Source organism: Carassius auratus, chromosome 34 (assembly GCF_003368295.1).
Source record: "Carassius auratus strain Wakin chromosome 34, ASM336829v1, whole genome shotgun sequence".
Classification (NCBI taxonomy): Eukaryota; Metazoa; Chordata; class Actinopteri; order Cypriniformes; family Cyprinidae; genus Carassius; species Carassius auratus.
In genome coordinates this window covers 25,156,382-25,170,001 of record NC_039276.1, presented here as the reverse complement: position 1 = coordinate 25,170,001, position 13,620 = coordinate 25,156,382, and the positions used below count along the sequence as shown (strand labels likewise).

The following is a 13,620-nucleotide window of genomic DNA, read 5'->3' as shown; positions in this document are numbered from 1 at the left end:
ATTACGGTGCACAGAAACCAATCAGCTGCTCTGCGATTAATCCCAGACGTACACACACACACACACACCATAGACTAAATGAGATAAAGACTACTGCTGCGGTTTGAGAGTGGAGATGGCTCATGGATTTGTGCTCTCTCCTCCTGGATATGGGATAGAATTTCAAAGCAGGTCTGTTGGAGTTCATATGATGGCTCTTCATCACACGCACACCTAAGGCACTTCCCAATAGCTTGTCATTGTGCTTTGCCTTTTTAATTTCATTTTTAAATCATCATGATTTGTGTATGTGTGCGATGCTGGGGATGAAGCAATATTAAAAAGCTGTCCAATACCAATAAGCTAATCATTATTTAAATACATTCTGATGTCCATTATGTTTGAATCTGCAGTTCTCTTTGTGCTTTAGTTTCAATGGGGGGCATGTTTGTAGGTTACCTATATTGTAACTGGCTTATTCTGAGAGATGATGTGGAATAAAGCCTCATATCACCATGCCATGTCTGCAGGCAGATCCCAGTGTTCATAGCTGCAGCATTTCTGGGAAAAGATAACAGCCTGCAGAGAGATCGATATAGATGAGGTATCTTGTCATGCTTTCTGTTCCAACTGGGGGAAAAACAGGAAGAGATCCCTGTTGGTGATGAAGTCTTAAGATTTCGTACATTTGCATTGGAAGTGTTTCTGAAAAACTGAAACATTCTGCTGGAACACCACTTCAGCCACCGGATACGGTTTCATTTTTGTAAAGGAGGAAATGGCTTCAACCAATATTGTTCCCGATTTGTCTCGTTTCTCCACCAGCTCCATTTGAACACCATTCTTTCTTGTGTCTGTGTTTTCCTGCAATGATCCTAATGTAGATGTTGTTGTCTCTTTTATATCTTTATTGATTGATGCTATTTTCATCAGTGGCTAACACTAGCCATGCTAACACTAAGCACCACCCGATTTTGTTAAAGCCCAGGGAAGATGGGGCGACCGTCTTGCTGTCCATGTGGTCAGTTTTAGGATACTTGGTGTAGAAATGAGATGTGGTCATGGGAATTGAGCCACTCGGAGCATTACTCTCCCATAAAAGACAAACACACAGAGAGGCTTTTGTTGGAGATGATAGTGGGTGGTGGTTGAGTCATATTTTTGAATGTGTATGTTCATCTGTGTCACTAGCCAGAGCAATTTTGGAGTCTAAATGGAACCTGTACTTTCCTTGTTTCTTCATGTGGATCTCAAATGTGTCTAGAGCCATTTCACATTTTTTACAAGAGTCAAATAATGTGCTGTCTTGGTGGTTAATATAAGATATCTCTGCAAAAGCAGGCGTAGCCACATATAGGTGTGGCCACTATTTACTATTCAGCAATTTTTTTGCCAAGTGCAAACATGTTTATGTAAAAGTGTTGTTTTTTCATGTGTTGATGTGGTTGCATGGGTATTTGGGCGGTTACTTGTTGGCCCAAGTTAGAATATAAAATATATTTCAAATTTAATTTATTTCTGTGAAGGCAAAGCTGAGTTTTCAGCCTCATTACCCCAGTCTTCAGTGTCACGTGATCCTTCAGAAATCACTCTAATATTCTGATTTACTGCTCAAGAAACTTGTTGAAACAATTGAAGCATCCAGTTATGCAGTTGAAAACTGCATCATATTTTATTAGATTGATTGATTTAATTGATTTTTATTTTTCAGAATTCTTTGTGAATAGAAAGTTTAAACAGCATTTATTCGAAAATCTTTTGTAACATTATGTGTCTTTACTGTAACTTTTGATCATTTTAATGCATCCCTTTTTTTTTCTTACTGACACCAAACTTTTAAATGGTAGTATAGGTCAGACATTTTGTGTTTATTATGTAAGGTTGTAGGTTTTCAACAATAAGTATGAGCAATAGTGAGGGTTGCCTTAGCAAACTAATGAGTTATTATGACTTATTATGCTAATGATTTATTCTGCCCTCTGGTTTATCATAGTGACCAATCTAAGAACGAGCTTCATTTTTTAATTATTTAGTGATACAATTCCTCAAAGGTGCACCGCCGGAAGCCTTAGATTATATTTAATCTCATCATGTAAATTGTTGTTGGCATTGCTTTAGGTTCTCTATACTGACACTTGCTTTCTGAAATGTCATTGATTGTAATAACAGTTTAAAGACAGATAGGCTTTGATTCCCTTTATTTGTTCTTCTGAACGTACCGAGTCACACCAGATCTTGCAGAGAGGTGGTAGAAGATGTCTGCCTCCAACCGTTTGCATGACCCAGTTGTTGCAGGACTCTGTTGTCTCTCTTGTGATCTTCTTGAGTTCTAATTAACACCCCTAGCTATGATGCTCAAGAGCATTTCTTGAATGGGCAATGGCAATTATTTTCTGTGGGTTCATAGAGAGAGAGAGAGAGAGAAAGAGAATATGCAGTTGCTTTCACTGTTAAACACCCATCACATATCAAAGCCATAGCATGGCCTCTGGTCCATTCCTTCTGTGAGTCCTACTGACCTAATAATGACTCTGTCTCCGCTGTGACCCTCCACACCACCAGCAGCTCACTGGATCTGCCAGGTTAATTATTTCAGTTTTAAACGGAGCCCTAGAGGCTGAAGAGACAGGTGACACACTAAACCCCTTGGCGGTGTCAGCAGCTCCCTCCTTTCCTCTTTTAATCTGTGTCTGTCCGGAGGTTCCTCTTTACAGCTCTGACTTTGAAATGAGAGACGTGCACACAGATACACTTACATGAATAAAACAAATACAGTACACAAAGCTGTCTGCTTCGAAAAGGAATACTACTTAAAAAAATTATGCACACTTGATATGAAGACTTTAATCATATCAGTAGCCAGCTGAAAACCATTGCGAGAAAGTGTTACTGCTCCCACACTTCTAATATACAAGGAGACTCTGTTGTTCATCACATTTTCAAATAATTTCAGTAGTATTTCCAAATAGACTCAAATAAAGTCACTGGATTTGAACAGATCATTCATGTTTGCAGAACTTTACAAAATGTGCTGTCACCACTTCAGTTATTTAATCCTTTTTATTACATCAAAAGCATTGTGCACAATACAATATTTCATTAAAGGGGGGGTGAAATCCTCGTTTTCACTCAATATCCTGTTAATCTTGAGTACCTATAGAGTAGTACTGCATCCTTCATAACTCCAAAAAGTCTTTAGTTTTATTATATTCATAAGAGAAAGATAGTCTGTACCAATTTTTCCCGGAAAAACACGAGCGCCTGAAGGTGTGACGTGTGGGCGGAGCTAAAGAATCACGAGCGCCAGTAGGCTTTTGCGTTGAGAGCGTTTGGAAGCTGTGACATTATCGTGAGGACAAAACCATCATCCAAAACAAACCATGGCTAACAGTCAGATTCAGCCGTTTATTTATGATCCAGAATCAGATCCCAAGGCTGAAACTGAACGAGAGCAGCAGCAGCAACGACTCGCTCCGAGCGGGGCTCGAACCCGGGTCTCCGGCATGGTAGGGGACGCACTAACAAGGAGGCAGAGATATTTTAAGCAGTTTTACTCACCGCCTGCGGTTCCAACACACGATCGTAACCCTTTTTTGTTGGGATTGCATCACCATCCCATTGCACCAAACGATATGCAAATCCGTCGTCAAACTGGGCCTTGTTTGTAAAACAAGCATCTTCGAAATGCAGGGAACAAACACAAACACTTGCACAACTCCATTGATGCTCTGTAAAAATAAACTCCATCCACTGGTCCCTTAATGCTGTTTTTTCTTTGGTAATCTGTGCAGGGTTGTCTTGCCCTGGCAACCAAAAACACACTTCTTTTGTGACATTTCGCGACACTCTCGCTCTGATCAGTGAATGCCTGTGCTCAGCCTCTCTCTGCTCTGCTATACGGGAGCGCGCACTCTTCCGGCAGAAGTGCGTCAGGACCCATATAAGGAAATTCTGCTCCATTTAATGTCACACAGAGCCATACTCGAAAAAAACTTTCCGAAACTTGTGGCAAACCGGAAGGAGTATTTTTGGAACAGAAATACTCCTTCAAACGTACAACTTAATTTTTGAAACTTTGTCCATGTTTAGCATGGGAATCCAATTTAACAGTGTAAAAAACTCAGTATGCATGAAATAGCATTTCACCCCCCCTTTAAAGATTTGATGGAGCAATACACTTCTACTCACTGGAAAAACTAGCTTATCAACAGCATGAGTTTGTCTTTCTTTTTTTCTGAATGAAACTGGTCTAAATGGCACAAGATCCTTCCACTAGTGTGGTTAAGTTTAAATTGAGCTGCATTATTAGGTCAGTGTGTGGTCTCTGCTTGGTTTAATGTGGTGTGACAGCTCTGTTTCTCCTATCTGGCGTCATGCATCCGTGTATCGCAAATCTGAAATGGTATGCATGCTGCTCTGCACTATACTCTCTTTCTCGCTCACCTGTTCATCATTCGCAAAGGGAAGTGTATTGGTTTTCATCTGCATGGACAGAAGGATGTGGAGGAGGTCGCAGTGATAATCGCTCTTTTGTTTCTCCTTCCATCAGTAACGAGATGTAACTAGCCCATGACATTAGGCTTTATGTGGCTTCCTGCCGCAGAGAGCTGATCCTCCAATTTGAATTGCAAATGGATGTGATTTTCTTCACTGGGTGTGTGGAAAGTGTGTTTGTGAATGGGTGCTCTTCCCTTGCTCATCGGTGAGTAGTTGAGATTTGATTTGCTCATTTAGTTTTTTTGAAGTACAAACTTGGGCAACTTAACGGAGGCAGCTAGTCTAGTGAACAGCTGTGCGACAGACATGAAGAAGAGTTTTTGAGAGTGTATCAAAACATTTTAACCCCACTCTCCATGTATAAATAGCCTCACCCACTGACCCACACACACCACTACAGTTGACTGTTTATTTATAGTGGAGTGGTGTTGATTGGACTCATTTCTGGAGTATGTGAGGCACTAAAGCTTATCTAATGGTAACATTTCTCTTTTAAAGGTTCTTGCAGCATTTAATATGTTATTAGCATTTGATAATATTTAGTCTTAAATATAACAAACCTCATAGGGAATATGCAGGATTTATTTTAAACATATCTGAGGTCTGTGTTTTAGCTCTTCAGCCGTGTCTACAGTAATTGGGTCATTTGCATGAAATGACAAGACGTGACAGAAGTGTCCTGAAGTGTACTGAAGTGTGAAATATTATACTTTCTATACAACTTATATATTCCTCTATATTTAACAGTCTCCAATAACAACATGCCACAATGTTCCTTCTTCTTCTTTTTTTTTTTTTTGGCCAAAAAAAACAAAACAAAAGCTAAGCATAAGTCTACAACAATAAAACATCTATTGTGCAATTTTATTTATTTAATTACTTACTTGGGTTGGTTGTTCATTTCATTATTTTTATCCTTGTTTTCATCCTTTCATCATTTGCTTTTGTCTGTGTCGAGCTGTTAAGCTTAAAATGCTACATATTTTTGAATGTCAGTTACATAAATACATTGAGTCATTTATGCACATGAAACAACACATTAAGTAAAGACTGTTGTTAACTTTTGAACACCTGGTGTATTAGCTTGCAAATGTTGTGTGCTATTCTTTAGAGATTTGACATTACATCAGCTTGGAATTATAAGGTTCTATCTTCATTCTCAGCAGTTTCGAGACGTTGTGCGTCAAAGATTTTGCATTCCATTTAGTTATATGTAGAACAAATCTCTTTCATTCATCAGTCATCAGGGCTACATTGTCACGTCAGGTACAGCAGCTGCATAATGCATTCTTAACCTGCAGATCTGATGGCTAGACTGGACTGATTTGTAGCTCTTCTTTCAGTCTAAATGAATAATGGGCTAAGGAATTAATTAGTCTTTTCTCTTCCACAGATTGTCAGGTTGATTGAGGAACTTTTCCATTCAGAAATCAGCTTGGCACTGCCACAGAACCAAAGGTAAGCTTTCTTTACAAAAACAGCTGACTGCATGGTTTGGTTTGTTTGCCAAAGTCTCTTTACGTTTTATAAATATAGGTGATGTGTGCAATGTTTAGATATTGAAATATCAGGTGATGGACTGCTGTGCATATATATATATATATATATATATATATATATATATATATATATATATATATATATATTAGAGAATAACTGCTTTGTTTTAATGTCACATCATAGGTTGATTTCCCTGAAAATTGTGAACTATGTTAATTTGATAACATTAGTGGAGCACATATACATATTTGAAGTAGAATATTATGGCAGCGCACTTGGAAAAGTTATGATCTCATCCCACTTTTCTTTCTAAACATTCCATAATCCTTTTAATCAGACCCTGAATATTTCCATAGACACGTGATGCGTGTTTTGAAAGGAACATAATGTCTGTAAACAGACAAAATCTCAAATAACACTACTTTAAACCTCGGATTCTCCTGTTCGCTCGCCGCAGAGTCCATCTTCTTCTGTAATTCCATTTGAAAAGTGAAAGCATGTGGGGATGTATGGAAACAGTAGACCCAGTCTCTCCTCTGGGACTCTGATGTGCCTGAATCACATCCCTGTGTGTCGTCTGCCCTGTTATCAGGTCTGAGACCTGCGGCCTGCCGTACATTTCCAGGCACTCTATCATTAACCCCTCGAACCCCGCCCCAGTGCTGCTTCCCTCCATCCACCCTCTCAGTTAGTGCCTCTTCATGTCTCGTCTCGGAGGGAGTTACAGAAGTGTGGTCATCTCAGAGCGCCTGCTTTAGCTCTGTGCTAATGAGAGGGGACAGTGGGAGAGGACGTCAGGCCCATGGGGCCCCACCAATACACGAGCAAAGGTTTAACAGTCTCAAGCTTTCCTCATCAGTGAGGTGCAGAGAACGAGTGTTGGAGTTTTCCCTCTGCATTAAGTGTCTAGACCAGTTGTCTGAGGAACAAGATGTCAGGTACCTAGTGGAAATTTTGTAAATCATTAGGCATTAACTTCTGATCAGGTTTCCATAATGTAAAGAAATATTTTAGTATTGTTATTTTATTCTTTTTTTTGTAGTTACTTGATACACTGGTAAAGGGCATCAGGGGAGAACGAAATCAATTTCAGTAGCCTTGAAGAACAGCTAAGGTGTTTTCCACACAGCCTGTGCAAAGGTGTTACGTTTCTAATTGTTTTGGTTTAGATGGAAATAGAATCTGAAAGTATGTGCTGCTCCCGGGCAGCCGATCTGTCCCACTGTGTGCTGTTTTGGGAGTCTCTTGTAACCCTTGAGTTGCTAGTCAGCTGCTACATAAAGCCAGCATGACCCGTTTCATGGATCACACTGCTTCTATCTGCCACTTTCCATAATATGGGTAGAGATTATTTTAAGCAGAAATTGGATGAATTCTTTGGAATGACACCTTAGACATTTTAGATAAAATGTCTTATTAAAATAAACACACGTCCAAACAGCTTGTCTAGACTCCCCTGAAATTATTCTTTTTTGTTGTTGTATCTCGAAAGGTTTTGGTCTTTCTTTCTTTGTCCAGCAGTTAAAATTGGTTGAACTGACATTCAACATTGTAGAAAATATATTTAATCCAGGATTTTTTTTTTTTACCGATAATAGACCAACATTTGTTCCCAATCTAATTTGTCTCTAATGAGGGAATTCAGGATAAATTTGGAGAACAGTTGCTTCAGTCCTATATTTGCTATAAATTAACTTGAAAATCCTTCCAATCACTGTTTCTTGTCTCAGATTTAGTAACAGTGTTGCAAAAATTGCAATCATCATATATGACTCTGGAGCACAAAACCTTAAAAGTCGTTGGAGTATATTTGTAGCACTAGCCTAAAATACATTTAATGGGTCAAAAATTATTTCTTTTTCTTTTATGCCCAAAAATCATTATAAAGTAAAGATATTAAGTAAAGATCATATTCCATGATGTTTGGTAAATTTCCTACTGTAAACATATTAAAACTTGATTTTTGATTAGTAATATGCATTGCTAAGAACTTCATTTGGACAACTTCAAAGGTGATTTTCTCAATATTTAGATTTTTTTTGCACCTTTCAGATTCTAGATTTTCAAATCTCAAACAAATATTATCCTGTCATAAACCATACATCAAGGGAAAGCGTATTTATTCAGCTTTCAGATGATGTACAGTATAAATAAAAATTTCGAAGAATTTAACCATATGACTGGTTTTGTTGTCCCGGGTCACATATAAAAACCTCTTGAGATGGACAAATGTTTTCTAAAATATCATCTCTTTTCACTAACATACTGTTGAAAAAAAGTTTATTTTTACACCCTCATCGTGGATAGTGCCATTTGTGGGCCCAACACAGTGGAGGATCTCTAGGCTTAATTGTGGTCAGTCTATCCAAATTTCTCATCTTTAAGGGCTGCTTGGTGTGTCTGCCTCCTATGCAGCCCTCTAGAAAGGGTGTGATAGTTTTGATTCTATCCATAACGTGTACAAACCAGGATCGTTGTTTTTGTTTGGTCGAATGACCTTTGGCTGACTCATGAGCTCTTTCAAATGTAGATCCTGAAGTGTTGTTGACCTTAGCGGACTTATTCTACTGAATTCTGTTCCGCCTTGACCTTTCAGCACCATTCAAACTGACTGCTCTGACTGTACTGGATTCTTGGAGATAAGAAAAGAGCAAGTGGGTACAGGAAGTGATGGAATGATGTCAGAGCACCCACAGGAAAGCACGTAATGGAGGATTGCAATGTGCTTTTATCTACCAATTCAATGTGTTACCACATTAATATAACATAATGTATACATATATATACATTTCTTTATTGTCAAACAAATGTAATGCATATTTGCCAAATAAAAGTATTAATTTATTTTAATGGTATGTTATGTTATGCACATTTTTTTTATCCTCTCGAATCTATAGGTTTGCATGGATGACTTCTAGTTGCTTTGCTGCTTCAAATCACAGTCCTCTACATCCCTTAACAGTATTAAAAGGGTTTAGTGTAGCATGGCAAGTGATCTGCATTTGAAAACATTGACATCTGACCAGCTCCGGGCCATGTTTGCATGAACTCAAATTAGGCTCAGCTTTGCCATTGATGAAGTGCAGGTCGTTGTGATGTGTACACAGGCACTTCTGGGAGCCTGGCCCATGTTCAAAGCTTGTGGGTTGCTTAAAAAGAGCATGGGCAACAGTATTGATTCATAGTGTGGTGCATTATGTCTCTGTGGATGAACACAGCCCCCCTGCTGTGTGTAAATGGGGCCTCAGCTGGACTGTCCTGTACCAGAATCATCATCTTTGATTCCATTCACTGTCTACTGCAGAACCCCCTCTTTCTCCTTACTCATTAAACTTAATGGTAGCATCAGCAAGACTGCATCTGATCCATCTTTTTACTGGCACTGAATCATGGCCCCTTAAATCCTTAAGTGCCCTGAGGCAGACAGTGTTGTCCTCTTATATCCCAGCTAGAGTTTTAGCCTTGTCTATATGTTTAACCTCTGGGATATGGCTGTGGTATTACAGAGGCTTGGCTTGTTCCATTCATGGAACATTTCAAGTACACATAAGGATCTTTAAAGTGAAAAAATATATATTTTTAAAATGTTCTTATAAGAACTCTTTCTATAAGAATGTTTTTTGTGAAACCCAAAATGGTTCTTCTTTTGCATTGATACAAAAACCACCTTTTGGAACCATTTAATTTTAGGAATTTAAGAATTATTTTTATGTCAGACGATTTTGTGACTTTTAGCTAATGGACCTAGAGGACGGCTTGCTGTGTTTTCATAAGGTAGATTTTGAAGCACATGCTGTGTATTTCAAGTGTGTTATCAGGTGTGACCCTGTTACAGTGCAGCTGGGATTGGAAAAACTGGAGCATCTTTGCTGGTTGCGACGTCTGGGGATTCGCCAGTATGTGTTGTTGGCAGACGCCACACCCTTCTGGGCCTTGAGATGTACAAAGGGGCAACTAGACATGAGCAGAGACCTTTTAAGTCTTGCATAAACCTCAAGAGCTGAATTTGCGTTTAATATTTCAATTAGCATCCCTGCCGGAAATCTTACTGTGTGATTTTTAGCGAGTAATGATCAATCAGGAGAGTTGAACTGAATTAAGCATCTAACCTCATTATATCAAGATTGAAGAAATGGCTAATCTGAAAACTAGTTTTGTTAATTTGGAGTATGTTTTGGATCCTCTGCCCTGCATCTAATTGGCAGAGCCTTGTGTGAAGATTCTGTACCATTGTGTGTGTTGCCAAGCCTGCATAGGGGGTCTTCTAGCACATCTCCCGTTTATAGCACTCAGTTGTGCATGAATGATGAAATTAGGGATGCTTTGTCACTCTGATGCTGGATGTTAGGACCTTTGAATCCTCCTTTTGCTTCCACATCTTTTCTCTTCCCTCTTCCTTTTAACCCTGTGCTTTCTCGCTAATGTGAATTGACCACGTGTTTGACGAGACAAATGGCTGGAATACTTGGCCTAGCTTTGGTTCCAGTGTTTTATATGGTTAATGGAAAGGCAGCTGTTCTAGAGCCAGACACCATCAACTATCCCCAGCGTAGTGAATTCTAATAGTTGAATTGATATCCCTATTTGTTTTTCAAGAATGTAACTTTTGTACATGTATCATCCTCTCTCTTCGTTGTTTTCTTCTTTTCCTGGAAAGTGAACAACTTGTATGAACCCCCACCCTATAACAAACCAATTTGATGGACATTTGTCATCTGTAAAATATTATAGATCTATTATATTTTAAACAAGCGGCAAACCTTCTGGTCTCTCTTGAAACCAACAAGGAAGTGATTTAAACTGTAATGCATCGAATGGGCGCTAGAGGCTGGCTGCAAAAGGGAGTCAATCCCAAAGATTCCCCATGTTAAAATGCCCAACTTTACAGTAGAAAAAATGTTTACATGTTTACAGCCTGGGACAAAAAGTGGTTTTGGTCTATGTAATTTTACACTTCATTACAATTGCTAGGGGGGTGATTTTCTTTTATAACTCATCTATTTAAATTATATTAATCCTTACAGTTCTAAGTTAAACGGACCCTTCTGGACACTTTAGGCCTCAAAAGTTCTCTTTAGAAACCTAAGGGTGATGTAAAGGACACTACGTCCATGTGTGTTATTTATTTTTTATTTTTTTATACAGTCTATGGTTTTAAACCAAATTTAAACTTTTCAGTTGGTTGCATGTGTAGATGTTGTTAAGTGATTTGCGTGTGCATTTGTGAATTCATGAGGTTGGACCATCGTCTCCCCAGGCGTTTGACCAGGGAGAGTGTTGGATGGCTCTTTGTTTATCCTGGTCAGGGATGTGGAAATGACAGGCAACAGAAGCACGGCAGATCTGACTGAATAAATACAGGTCTGATACTATAAACTCACAAGATTATTTTAGTAAAGACTGGAAATCTGCAGTGGCATCAAGTTGGGAAACGATGACGATGGTTTTGCAATAATGAGAGCAATGAGAAAGGACCGGCACAGATTTAGTGTTCTTCATTCCAGGAAAAGAGCACTCAAATTCTTGCTTTTATGTGTTGCAAATAGTGCCGCCTGTGCAAGTCTGCAGCAAATTTAAAACTGCAACTTTTTAAGAGTCAGCATCCTAGACCAAATTAATTGACACATGGTTTTCTTTATGCCTTCATTGTGAAATCAGGGACATCACAGATTTCAGCTTTGCACGCAAACCTTTGCACTTTGCACGAAGATATTTTAAAATGCATTGTGTGACAGATTGGCTCATTGATTTGTACACATTCGTCCTGATCATCTCCAATTTCTGTCTTGTAATGACAAGGTTGTGTGTTTGGATGACTCAGTTCTGGAGGTAATAAACATGGAGACTTTGTGGTGCCACTGAGATATTATTTGACTCTAATTTGATAAACATTTAAAACAGTGCAATCCTTGGGAAGAACAACTCTCCACATCATCTAAGAGAATACGTTTTTCTTATATTTAATCCTGATTAGCATACTGAGTGAATATGCAGTATGATCAAAGAGTTTGGTTTTTGGCACTTAATTTTTTCTTAAATATAGAACTTGTGTATGCAATCATGAAAAAGTGGCTTGTCAGGCAGTTTTCCTTCCTGTTTTAATGTATTTCCAATTGAAACAGGATGTTTGGAAAGGGCATTTGAAATGCTTTGTCTTATTTATTTATGAAATAAATTATAATGAACAGTGATGTATTTAGTCAAGGCAACTGGTGTAAGTTGGAGGCATTTGATTGGACAAAAAGTTCAAATTATTATGTCTTTTAGTGCAGGATGTGTCATCACCAGTATTTTTTCCTGAAATAGAAATTGTTAAGTGGGTTTATATATATGCAAAAAGCCATTTTTATTAACTTTTAGGCATACACTAGCATATTAAATGACCTCAGAGCTGGCACACATGGACTAAAAGGCTCAAAACTTTGATTTCATGGGGTTTTAAAAACATCTTCCATATATAGTAGCCATGAATAATCACACAACTCTTTGAACTGTTCTCCAGAATTTGCTTGTGAGTCCTTAGTATACTTCGGTCTGTTAGAAGGAAACATTTCATGGAAAAGTGTGGTCCAGTGACCGATGTGTGATGGGTGTAGTCCAGGCGGGTGTGAGACACTCTTCATGTTCTGACTTTAGCTCTGAAAGGTCATGTAGACCGGCTGCTGTTTTTACACAGGGCTGGTACATTTTACAGCTACTGAACAGACCTGGTAGTACACAGCAATTAGACCGCATGCTTACGTAATGGCATGAGTGTGACTTCAGTGCCGCCCAGAGCAGTGGCCAGTTTTATATACCTCTTCTGTCTTCCCACAGTGTTTTTCCAGTGACATTTTTAGTCTGGCTGTTATTTTAGTGTTTTGATGAACAGCTCATTTTCACTCCTGAATCCTCTGACCAGTTAGACCAGCCTCTAAAATAAGACAGTCCTGTCTGCTGCTACCACCAGCTGAGCAGCGAATCATTAGATCAAGTTGTGTCTTTGGTCATGAAATGTCAATAGCCATAATTAAGAAATTGTTTTATTCATCAGGAATTTACTGGAGCATAAAAATTGGATGTTCCATACCAGAATGAAGACAGATCAAAATGATATCTCCATAAGACTTAACAAAGGCTTTTTCAGCAGTCTTTTACAATGATCTATATGACTGTGTGGAGGAACATCATATGTTACTAAAGTAACACACTGCAATTAGGTATCTAGCATGTTATTGGGACTTGGAGCTGATCTCATTGACTGGAATGTAGAGCTTACTAGAACGAGGCATCAAATGTTAACTTTCGCTGAGAGCGAAAAACTGTAGAGGAATAGCATCCAGGTCTCGTGCAGTAAATGGAAAGGCAATCATGACTTTGTTTGTCAGACCTGTTCAGTAGGACATATTTCATCAGTCTTCGGCGAAATGTTTCCAATGGAGAAATCTTAAACATTTCCAGCACACATCCTCAGTTGGATTCTTGATACTTTTTCTTCTTCTATCTGATTTCCCCGAACACAATGTGGCACTCAGTCACACACATACTTTTGTGTTTTTTCAGCCTCTCTTGGAGATAAAGGACTGCTTTAATAACACTTAAGGATCTCAGGGATCAGTGGGAATACGGCCTGTGATCACTCCCATATGTAGTGCCAGAAACAGT

General features: G+C 38.7%; 1 protein-coding gene across 3 annotated transcripts in view; it reads left to right on the top strand.

Moving 5' to 3' along the window:
• LOC113053612 (ras-associated and pleckstrin homology domains-containing protein 1-like) overlaps positions 1 to 13,620 on the top strand; it is a 59,873-nt gene that overhangs the window by 15,231 nt on the left and 31,022 nt on the right. For all 3 annotated transcript variants that reach the window (XM_026218774.1, XM_026218773.1, XM_026218775.1), the window contains exon 2: positions 5,870 to 5,934. The gene's annotated coding sequence lies outside the window, so the exon portion shown is untranslated. The remainder of the gene's footprint in view (positions 1 to 5,869; positions 5,935 to 13,620) is intronic.